Genomic DNA, 12,388 nt, shown 5'->3' on the forward strand with positions numbered 1-12,388 from the left:
TAGAACATTTTGTATAAAAGTCATCGTACAAATGAATTTCTATAGAATTTCAATAAAAGACGATTTTCTATAAAAGACTGATCGTACAAAACATTTTCTATGTAACTGATCATATAAAAAATTTACTATAAAAAACTGATCGTATAAAGTATTTTCAATTAAAAACTTATCGTACTAACGAATTTCCAAACCGATTTCCTATAGAAGAATAATCGTACAAGCAAATTTAAATACAACCCCTCTTTTAGACAATTTTCCAAAACTGATCACGCAAACCTTTTTATACAGAAAACTGATCAGACAAACCTTTTTCCATAAAAAAACTGATCGACAAAAAAAGTCTGACACTAAAACCCTACAAATTATTTTATTATGGTCATTTAAATTGTGTCTGAATGAACTTTTCGGATAATTAGTTTTTTATTTAATGCATGTGTGAATAAAATTTATTTATTTTTATCTCTTTTTGCAACTTAACCCTCAAAACTCCCACTTTAAATTAAATCGAGCAATATTTTGAAAAAAAAAAAAAACTTAACACAAATTGCTTTTGTCTCATTGTTAATGAAATCATTGTGAATTCATTAACAAGTAAATGAAATAAATTTAAAAGTGATTTATATTGATATCGTAAAAAATACATCCCGCTATTAGAGAGTTAACAGTTTGTACAATAAAAATAAGGACGGTCAAAAGAAATATAATTAAATAAATAAATATATTTAATAGAATTTATATATTAGACAATTTTATAAGAAAAAGTATATATGTATATATAAACAATGGCGTATTTAAGATTTTGATAAATTGATTTGTAGTTCGTAGCTAAAGTTATTTTATGCACTGTGGATGTTTTAACATTATGATTATTATTTAAAATTAAATATGATTAATTTATAATAACAATAATTAGATGAAAATATATAAATGAGTGGCAATTTCATTCACACAGAACAAAATCTTAATTAAGAACTTTAAAATTTGAAATATTTTATTTATATAAAGTGGTCCCCCTGATCTGTTCTCTTGTTTAGCCTTGAGCAATATCTCATTCTTAACGTATCTCTAGATCAGTCTCTTTAAAACTTTGCAATGAATATCTATTGATTAAAATCTCAACTTTTTATCAATCTCTAGTATCTATATTCATATTTATAACAACTAAGTATGTATCTTTAGCTAGAGATCTTTAACAACTGAACCGTAGTAATAACGAATCCATTTAAATATTTTAGATTGCATGTTAACCTTAAATTTTTCTAAATTGGTTTATGGTAACAATTTGAATTGTGGTATAATATTTTCAAACAGTTTTTGTTTCAATTCAAGTTCAAAATTTCTTTGCGGTGCTTTGTTAAATTAACTGGGAAATCTATCTCTATTTTTACATCATGTAATTATATAGTATATTTACATACAATGAGGAAGCATTTATTTATTTTATATATTTTTCACAAACTATCTTTTTTCTTCATTTTGTTTTATACTTTTAAATTAATTTTCAATGCAGTTTCGTGTCAAAACTAATAAAGTGTTGCATTCAGTCGGTTGCTCTTAAAATTAGTACAGCTTATTAGTTTTACGTTGAGGAAAAAAAATGTAAACAATTTCAGAGTCAATGTTATGATTATATAATTACACACTTTGTTGGGAACTTTAAAATATAAACAAGTAAGAGTGTTATATTCGGCAATGCCGAATCTTATATACCCACCATCAAACCTCGTTTGACTAGAATGAAACTTAATTATGTCGAACTTCATCTATATACTCGTATTTTTTAGGCCAGTTATAAGCGTTAAAGTAATTTTCTGCAGGGGACCTTATATAGGGGTAGGGTCAATTATAGGTCGTTCCTAATATAATTTGGTAGACAGAATTTGGTTCGTATTAAATTTATTTGTGTCGAATTTCATCGCTACACTCGTATTTTTAAGCCATTAATGAGCGTTGCAGTCATTTTCTAAAGGGGACCTTATATGGGGGGTAGAGTCAATCATGGACCTATCCTCATAAAATTTGTTAGATAGATTTTGACTCGTATGAAACTTACTTATGTCGAATTTCATCTATATACTAGTATTTTTAAGCCAGTAATGAGCGTTAAAGTCATTTTCTGAAGGGGACCTTATATGGGGGGTAGGGTCAATTATGAACCGATCCTCATAAAATTTTGCATAATGATTTTGGATCATAAGAAACTTCCATATGCCGAATTTTATCGCTATATTCGTATTTTTAAACAAGTTATGGCTGTTAAAGCTGTTTTTCGAGGGGCCACTTGTATGGGGCTATCAGAAAATGTGGACCGATATTGCCCATTTTCAATACCAAACAAACCTTACCTGTTAGAAATATTTATGTAAAATTTCAACCCTCTAGCTCTTTCCATTGGGACTCTATCGTGCTTTCAACAGACAGACAGACAGACAGACAGACGGACGGACAGACGGACAGACATGGCTAGATCGACTTAGAATTTAATGAGGACCCAGAATATATATACTTTTGTGGGTCTATGACCAATATTTCGATGTGTTACAAACGGAATGACAAAATCAATATACCCCCCATCTTTTTTGATGGTGGGTATAAAAAACAACTGTAGAGAAATCGTTGTAATTTATAAAGCAGTTATGTATTTGTAATGACTCTATAATAAGCTAAATAAAATGTGTAAAGTTTTAGAACAAATTTTAGAACATGGAATTAATGTAAACTGTAGATGTTTGTAATAAGTATAGAAATATATAGGAGGGTTATTAATAATGAAAATGGAACAGTAATTTAAGTGCGCTAAGACGGACCTAGAGAGAAGACAACAAATACAATTTATTGTTAAAATTCATGTCAATTTCTAAATATATACTAAAATTTATACTTTATTCTTTATACTTTATACTTTATTCTTTATACTTTATACTTTATACTTTATACTTTATACTTTATACTTTATACTTTATACTTTATACTTTATACTTTATACTTTATACTTTATACTTTATACTTTATACTTTATACTTTACACTTTACACTTTACACTTTACACTTTACACTTTACACTTTACACTTTACACTTTACACTTTACACTTTACACTTTACACTTTACACTTTATACTTTATACTTATTACTTTATACGTTATGCTTTGTACTCTATCCTTTATAAATTGTTCTTTATACATAGTTAGTTAGAAGGGAGGATCTATGTTACATCAAATCCAAAGAAATAAACCTACGCTCCTCTTGTAGGGTACGTACCGACGACCTCAGGTCTGAGAGACTAGAACACTAACTACTAACCTACCGAAGACACACTATATACTTCATGCATATAAAACCTAAAATCACATATTAATAAATCTAAATTATTTATTTAAAAATTTTCCATAAAATTTAATTTTTTCTCTGTCTCTCAATCAGTTATTAAAACAAATAATTTTTTCTGGAAAATGTTGGCAATTTCCTTATAAAAACTATATTTAAAATCTGTATAAATATGAAATGAGAAAAATAACTACTTACAGTTACGTGTTTCGGGATGTCAATATTTAATAGCCGGATATATTATTTATAGCTATACATTGATTTTTATGCTCTCACACCGTTTTTTGTTTGAAATAAAAGTTCAAGTTTAACAAAACAACTGCCAAGTTGGTTTTAATTTTTTTGTTTTATTTTCTAGACCATGTAGTGGATAACTAAAAAAGAAATAAAAATAATAAAAAAAAAAAAACATAATTATCATTTTGTTTTATATATTTGCAATATCTTAGTGGTTTTTTCTCTCTCCACTACATCTACAGATATAAAAAACCAAACCCTATAATTATGGCCGCTCCTCTGTGGAGTAAGTTCCAAGAAAATAACAATAAAATGAAATAAATAGAGTTTTATTTAAATAGACAGTGTTTTCTTTATTGAGCAAGTACAATAATTTAGGTTTTATTTTTATTTATTTCATAAAGTTTATACATATGTATGTGTATTTTGTGCTATTTTTTTAGCATTCAATTTCTTTCAGTGCATGTTTTGGTTTATTTTTTTACAATTTCCTCTCATCAACGAAGCAAATAATTAATAAACGATAAAAAAACTAGATAAAAAATTGTTTTGTTTTATTTTTTAAATAAAACAAATCAGTTATAGTTATTGCTAAATATGTGAATTTTAATTAATCACTTTTTACTTTTGTAATAAAGTGTTTTAAAGGTATTTTGTTTGTTTTTTTTAAAGAGATCGACTTTAAGGTAGACAAGCAGACAGACTGATAGAAAGATAGACCGACAGATACACATTTGTGTGAATAATATATGGTGTGTTTTAAAGTTGTACTATTTATTCCATGATTAACAATTAATTATAACTGAAACTGTATAAAATGTGTAAAAAAAAAACATAAATAAATTATAGACCAAATGTGTTAAATCCAATCTTTATGAAATTTCAGTTTATTACAAACAAAACGCGATTTTTATAAATTTTTTTAAACACTTCCTAAAGTTATTGTATGAAGTAAACGAGATTAGGTACTCACCTACTCAGATCTAACTCACTTGTAATAATTCCCATATTCTATTTCTCCAAAACATAATGGTTAAATAATTTATGTTAACAAGTAACACTAATAATAAGGCACGAAGAATTTATAGTAAAATCCGTTTCGGATCCAAAAGTGCATTCCATTCTTCTTGCGTTTTGGACAATATCCTTTTCTGTATTAAAAAATCGAATGTAGAATAAAAAAATTGCCTTTTCAAGACAGGAATAAGTATAAAGTGTAAGTGTAAAGTATAAGTATAAGTTAAAGTATAAAGTAAAGTACAGTATAAGTATAAAGTATAAAGTATAAAGTATCAAGTATAAAGTATAAGTCTCAAGTATCACCTCTCCCGTCTAAGTCCGTGTCCGTATCCCGTGTATACGTCTCGTCTCCGTCTCCCCCCACCCCCACCCTCCCGTCTCCCGTCTCGTCTCCCGTCCCCGTCTCCCGTCTCCCGTCTCCCGTCTCCCGTCTCCCGTCTCCCGTCTCCCGTCTCCGTCTCCCGTCTCCGTCTCCCGTCTCCCGTCTACGTTCCCGTCTCCCGTCTCCCGTCTCCCGTCTCGTCCTCCCGTCTCCCGTCTCCCGTCTCCCGTCTCCCGTCTCCCGTCTCCCGTCTCCCGTCTCCCGTCTCCCGTCTCCCGTCTCCCGTCTCCCGTTCTCTCCCGTCTCCGTCTCCCGTCTCCGTCTCCCGTCTCCCGTCTCCCGTCTCCCGTCTCCCGTCTCCCGTCTCCCGTCTCCCGTCTCCCGTCTCCCGTCTCCCGTCTCCCGTCCCGTCTCCCGTCTCCCCGTCTCCCGTCTCCCGTCTCCCGTCTCCCGTCTCCCGTCTCCTCTCCCGTCTCCGTCTCCCGTCTCCCGTCTCCGTCCCGTCTCCCGTCTCCCGTCTCCCGTCTCCCGTCTCCCGTCTCCGTCTCCCGTCTCCCGTTCTCCCGTCTCCCGTCTCCCGTCTCCCGTCTCCCGTCTCCCGTCTCCCTCTCCCGTCTCCGTCTCCTTCTCCCGTCTCCCTTCTCCCGTCTCCCGTCTCCCGTCTCCCTCTCCCGTCTCCCGTCTCCGTCTCCCGTCTGGCCCCTCCTGCCTGCTCTCGTCTCCCCCCCTTCGCCTGGCCTCTCTACAGTGTGTCTGGCTTTGTCTCGACTATAATTTGAACAAAAGTCTGGACTTATAGTCTTGGCTTTAGTCCGTTCAGTATTATGCCTGGAGAAAATAATCCATGCTATAGTATATTTGTAGTTTGGACTGTAGTCCTCCCTTTAGTCAGAATTGTAGTCTACTGCTATGATCTGGTCTCATGCAAAATATAAACTTTTGTAAAAACTTCACTTAACACCTTTACATTCTAAGCTAATGTTGTTCATATTCGTACATTTAAATCATTTCACTAACTCTTTGGCTTTTTTTCCTTCTACTTTTTATAGGTACTGCTAACACACTTTGATTACAAATAGAAGATTTGAAGTTTAAAGTTTCTAGTGAAATGGTGAGATTTGTTTTTCTTGCACACATTTCTTGAAATTTATTTTGAAATCTAATAGACATTTTCTCCCAACAAATGCTAGACAATGAACAAAAAAAAACGAGCGCAAATTACAAATAAAAAATCGAAATTAATTACATGTTGTCAAGTTTTAATATGTTAAGATTTGTTAATTTATTTGCTTATATGAGCAGATGTTGGGTATTTGGCGGATTTAATTTACACACATCGTTTGGTTACTCAGATAGATACCCAAATAGATATGATGGAAGTTTAGTTTTTTTTTTCTAATGTTATCAATTTATGAATAGTTTAGCATGTAACTAGTAGTGTTGGAGTTAAAGTATTTTAATTTTTGCTACAAACTTCAAACAAATGTTAGAAATTCTGTTTTTTTTTTTTTTTGTCATGGTTTTTTGCACAAACAGGAAAATAAAGTGAAAGTTTAGAAAATTTGTGGCAAAGTTGTTGTTATAAATGTGATGAAAATCATTGATTCAGTAGTGTGTCATTTTTTTAGTTTTTTACAATTTTTTTTAAACTTCTTTCAAGAGAAACTTTTTCTTACAACATTTCAACAACTTAATTAAAAATTTTTATTATTTTATTTATTATAATTGTCGTTATATGCTTATTTATTCTCTTTTTTTATCTGCTATAAACTATTTCTCAGTGTTTGATGGAAAATTAGCATTATTATTATAAAGTTATACGAAGCAATTGCATATTAAACTGAATAATTTATTTATGAAAAATTATATTTTTATTTATGTTTTTTAATAAGCAAATGTCATTTAATAAGTGTCAATTAATAATTAGTCTACAATTTATGAGAGAAAATGTTGTTTGGGTGCAACAAATTGCAAATTGCTACTGTTTATCTAAAGTCGATATAAATGTTTTGCAAGCTAATTTATAATGAAAATAAATTAAATAGTTTTATTAATAATTGGCTAATATTCAACAAAATTGCTGAAAAAAACTTTGATTATTTTCTCCAAAACTATTGTGATTTTTTATAAGATTTAGTTTAAGATTTAAATTATTCAAGAATATTCCAAGAGTTATTTCACTTATAGTTTGTATTTAGGTGATTTTTATTAACAAAAAAGAAGCATACTTTTAGGTGAATACGTAAATATTCTGTACAAAATTTTCTTGTATGAGAATCAACTCTATGATTTCAATGATAAAAAAAAATATCAAAAAGTATTTTAAATATATAAGATTTGTTCAGTATTCTTAATAAATAGAAAATTCATCGAAAATTATCTTTTAATAGAAAACTTATCGAAAACTCAAAAATCCTCTTAAAATATAAAATTCATCGAAAAATTATCTTTAAATAAAAAACTTGTGCAAATTTTTTAAAAGCAATTTTTAAATAGAAAACTTATGAAAATATTCTTTATAGAGGAAAATTCTCTTTAAATGGAACATTTGTAGAAAACTTTCTTTAAATGAAAAATTTGTCGAAAAATGCCTTTTAAATAGAAAATTCGTTAAAAAATTAATTTTAAATTGAAAATTCTTTACAAGTTCTTTTCAAATGGAAATTTCCGCGAAAGTTATTTTTAAATTGAAAGTTTTAGAAAATTCGTCGAAATTTTTTTTTAAATTGAAAAGTTATCGAAAACTCCCTTTCAAATAGAAAATTTATCGAAATTTCTCTCCAAAATGTAAAGTCGTCGAAAATACCTTTTTAAATAGAAAATTCGCCAAAATTTCTCTTTAAATTGAAAATTTGTCGAAAATTCTTTTCAAATTAAAAAATCGTTAAAAATTTTCTTTAAATATACAATTTTTCAAAAATTCTCTTGAAATGAAAAACTCGTCAAAAATTCTTTATAAATACAAAACTCGTCGAAAAATAAAACAATCGTCAAAAATTCTTTTTAAATAGAAAGTTTGCCGAAAATTATTTATAAATAGAATAGAAGAGGGGAGCTTATATATATGGGGATCAATCATTTGATTTGATTCTCATAAATGTCAGTAGAGAGAAACTTATTTATAGACCGATCTACATAAAATTTGGTTAAGAGATTTTGACTTACTTCAATTGATTTTCATCGCTATACTCGTATAAGCTAGTAATGAGCGTTAAAGTCATTTTCTGAAGGGGATCATATATGGGGATTAGGGTCAATTATAAACCGATCCACATATAATTTTGCACAGAGGTTTTGGCTTGCAAGAAACTTTCTTATGTCAAACTTAATCGTTGTACTCGTACTTTTAAGCCAGTAATGAGCGTAAAAGTCATTTTTTGAAGTCCCACTTATATGGGGGGTTGGGTCAATCATGGACCGATCCACATAAAATTGGGCAGAGAGGTTAAGGCTTGAAAGTGACTTACTTATGTCAAATTTCATCTCTGTACTCGTATTTTTAAGGCAGAAATAAGCTTTAAAGTAATTTTCTGAAGGGCATCTTATATGGGGGGTAGGATCAATTATGGACCGATCCACATAAAATTGGGTAGATAGGTTTAGGCTTGATAGTGACTTACTTATGTCAAATTTAATCGCTATACTAGTATTTTTAAGCCAGTAATGAGTGTTAAAGTCTTTTTCTGAAGGGGACCTTATATGGAGGGTAGGATCAATTATGGACCGATCTTTAAAAAATTTGGTATGGAGGTTTTGAATTGCATCGCTGTAGTAACCCATTAAGGCTGTTTTTCGGGGGTCCACTTGTATGTGGACTATCCGAAAACGTGGACCGATCTTGCCCATTTTCAAAACCAAAAAACCATAGTCATGAAGAATATTTGTGGAACCCTCTAGCTCATTCCGTTCGGACTCTATCGTGTTTTCAACAGACAGATAGACGAACAGATAAACAGACGGACGGACGTGGCTAGATCACCTTAGAATTTAACAAGGACCCAGAATATACATATATACTTTTGTAGGTCTATAACCAATATTTCGATGTGTTACAAACGGAATGACAAAATCTATATACATCTTTTTTTATGGTGGTTATAAAATTGAATCGAAATTTAATTCTAAATAAATTTTCTATAAATTTACTAAAATAAAAAAAAATCGAAAATTAATTACAAAAAACTCGTCGAAAATACTTGATAAATAAAAAACTATGAGTTTTTTCCATTCTTTCCAATTAGAAGATTTAAATTAATATGTCGTCGAAAATATGCTATAAATAACATTTTCTTTATATAGGAAAATTTTCAAAAATTGTCTAGAAATAAAAAATTCGTCGTAGATTATCTTTCAATTGAAAGTTTTAGAAAATTCGTCGAAATTTATCTTTAAATTAAAAAAATTTTCAAAAATTTCTTTCCAAATAGAAAATTCGTCAAAATTTCTTTTTGAATTGAAAAGTCGTCGAAAATTCCTTTTTAAATAGAAAATTCATCGAAACTTCTCTTTAAATTGAAAATAATTTTTTAATAGAAAATTCGTTGAAATTTCTTTTTAAATTGAAAAGTCGTCGGAAATTCCTTTTTAAATAGAAAATTCGTCGTAATTCCTCTTTAAATTGAAAAGTCATCGAAAATACCTTTTAAATTAGAAAATTCGTCGAAATTTTATTTTAGATTGAAAAGTCGTCGAAAATCCCTTTTTAAATAGAAAATTCGTAAAAATTTCTCTCTAAATTGAAAAGTCGTCCAAAATTCCTTTTTGAATAATAAATTCATCGCAATTTCTTTTTAAATTGAAAAGTCGTCGAAAATTCCTTTTTAAATAGAAAATTCGTCGAAATTTTATTTTAAATTGAAAAGTCGTTGAAAATTCCTTTTTAATTAGAAAATTCCTAAAAATTTCTCTCTAAATTGAAAAGTCGTTAAAAATTCCTTTTCAAATAATAAAATCTTCAAAATTTCTTTTTAAATTGAAAAGTCGTCGAAAATTCTTTTTAAATAGAAAATTTATCAAAATTTCTCTATAAATACTTTTTTAAATAGAAAATTCGCCGAAAATTTTTTTTTTTTCAAAATTATTTTTTAATACGTCAAAAATTCTTTATAAATACAAAACTAGTCGAAAAAAAGAAGATTCTTCGAAAATATTCGAAAATGCTCTTAAAATATAAAATGAATCGAAAATCAATTTTAAGTAAAAAACTCGTCGAAAATACTCTATAAATACAAAAAGTTATAGAAATGTCATAGAATATATTATAAAGCAAAAACTCGTCGAAAATTCTTTTCAAAAATTAAAATCTATTTAAGTTAAAATGTCCTCGAAAATATTCTATAAACTTTTTTTTCCAAAAATTATCTTGATATAGTAAATTCGTCGAAGATTGCATTTAAATAGAAAATTTTTCAAAAATTTTTTATTAATAAGAAATTTTTCAAAAATTCTTTATAAATAGAAAATTCGTCGAAATTTAAATTAAAAAATCGTCGAAAATCTCTTCTATATAATAGAAAACTCATAAAAATTTTTCTTTTAATAGAAGATTTTTAAAAAACCTCTTTTAATAGAAATCTAGTCGAAAAATTTATAAGCAATTCTTTAAAAAAACTCTTCAAAAAATTTTCTTTAAAATATAAAATTCGAAAAAATGTCTCTTTAAATAAAAAAAATTGCAGAATTTTTTTTTATACAAAGAGAAAATGTGTCTAAAATTCTCAAATTGAAAAGAAGTCGAAAATTTGGCATAAATAAAGAATTGATCAAAAGTTTGTTTAAATGGAATATTTAGCCTAAAATTCTTTTTAAATAGAAAAAGGTATGAACAATTTTTTTACGAATAAATTTTTTTTTTTTAATTTATAATGAAAAGTCGTCAAAATCTTTTATAAATAAAAACTCGTCGAAAATTCCGTGCAAATAAAAACTTTAGTCAAAACTTTCTTTAATAAATAAAGATAAATTTAACGAAAAGACTCATTAAATAAACTCGTCGAAAATTCTCTTTAATTTCAAAAATTGCCAAATATTTCCTTTTATGAAAAACTTGTCGAAAATTTTCTTTAAATATTAAATTTATTAAAAAAATCTCTTTAAGTATAAAACTAGTCGAAAATTTTCTTTAAGTATTAAACTCATTGAAAATTCCCTAAAAATATAAATTTTACATGAAAATATTAAAAAAAAAAATTGCGTCGAAAATTTTCCTTTAAAGAAAACTCGTCGAAAATTCTTTTTAAATAGAAAACTTGTCTCAAAATTCTTTTTAAATAGAAAATTCGTTAAATATTCCAATTAAACTACTAAAGTCTTAAGAATCAAACACATTTTCTTAACTCCACTCTCATAAAAACCATAAAGTATATTAAAAGACTTAAGACACAAACTTATTTATAATTGTAGCAATTAAAAGACTTAAGAAACAAACTTGTTTCTACACAACTATACAATTCTTTAAAATTTTTCTTACAAAAAAATCAATAACATGTGCAACAAACAACTAAATAAATAAAAGAGCAAAAAACCATTAAAACAAATTGTCATCTTAAGTATTTTTATTTTCGCATTTTTAAACGAATTTTAAAGAAAATACTTAACTAGTATTATGCAATTCACTATAACGTGATTAGATAATATAAATTGTATTTCTTTATATTAAATACTTTTTTTTTATTTTTCGCAAAAAAGTTACTTCTTTTTTTTATTCGGCACTTGTGGTTTAAACATTTAAGTGTGTAAAAAGTAATAAAAAGAAATTAAACAACAAATGAATGGTCTCAATTAAAACGGTACTTGCCACAAAACACACTCAAGTGCATAAATGTTTGCAAATTAATAAAACTACATAAAAATAATGTAAATGTGAGTTTTTTTATTATATTCATTATAATAAAATTTAACATAAGATGACAATTAAAAACACAAATTAATGGTTGTAAAAGAAACGTAGTTAAATTTAACTTGTAATGTAAAAAAAAAAACTTTTTTTAAATGAATAATAACAAAACTGTTTTTAAAATTCTATAGAAAATTTGTTTATTTTTTCATATGTAAAAAAACTCGTCGAAAATTCTTTATAAATAAAAACCTTGTCAAAATTTCTCTATAAATAGAATATTCGTCAAAAATTTCCTTTAAATAGGAAATACGCCGAAAGTATTTAATAATAGAAAACTATTTTTCAATGAAAATAATCTTTAAGTAGAAAACTCGTCGAAAATATATTGAAAATCTTCTTAAAAGTGGAACACTCGTCGAAAATTAACTTTAAATAGAAAACTCGTCGAAAATTCTCATAAAACATAAATTTCGTTGAATATTATCTATATATTATCCATCGAAATTAATAAATATTAACCACAACGTTGAGGAGAAAACTTGTCGAAAATTCTGTTAAAATAGAAAATTCTTCGAAATTTTATTTAAAGTAGAAAACTCTCAAAAATTATCTAGAAAATAGTAAAAAAAAAAAACTCGTAAAAAA

General features: G+C 27.8%; 1 protein-coding gene across 2 annotated transcripts in view; it reads right to left on the reverse strand.

Moving 5' to 3' along the window:
• The window catches only part of LOC119605262 (putative uncharacterized protein DDB_G0271606), an 89,511-nt gene that overhangs the window by 28,810 nt on the left and 48,313 nt on the right, over nt 1-12,388 (reverse strand). For both annotated transcript variants that reach the window (XM_037958257.1, XM_037958256.1), the window contains one exon: nt 3,525-3,700. The gene's annotated coding sequence lies outside the window, so the exon portion shown is untranslated. Of the gene's footprint in view, nt 1-3,524; nt 3,701-12,388 lie in introns of those variants that run through there.

This window comes from Lucilia sericata, unplaced genomic scaffold (genome assembly GCF_015586225.1).
Source record: "Lucilia sericata isolate MDLA Ls3-8-SP2 unplaced genomic scaffold, ASM1558622v1 Contig000469F_arrow, whole genome shotgun sequence".
NCBI classification, from domain to species: Eukaryota; Metazoa; Arthropoda; class Insecta; order Diptera; family Calliphoridae; genus Lucilia; species Lucilia sericata.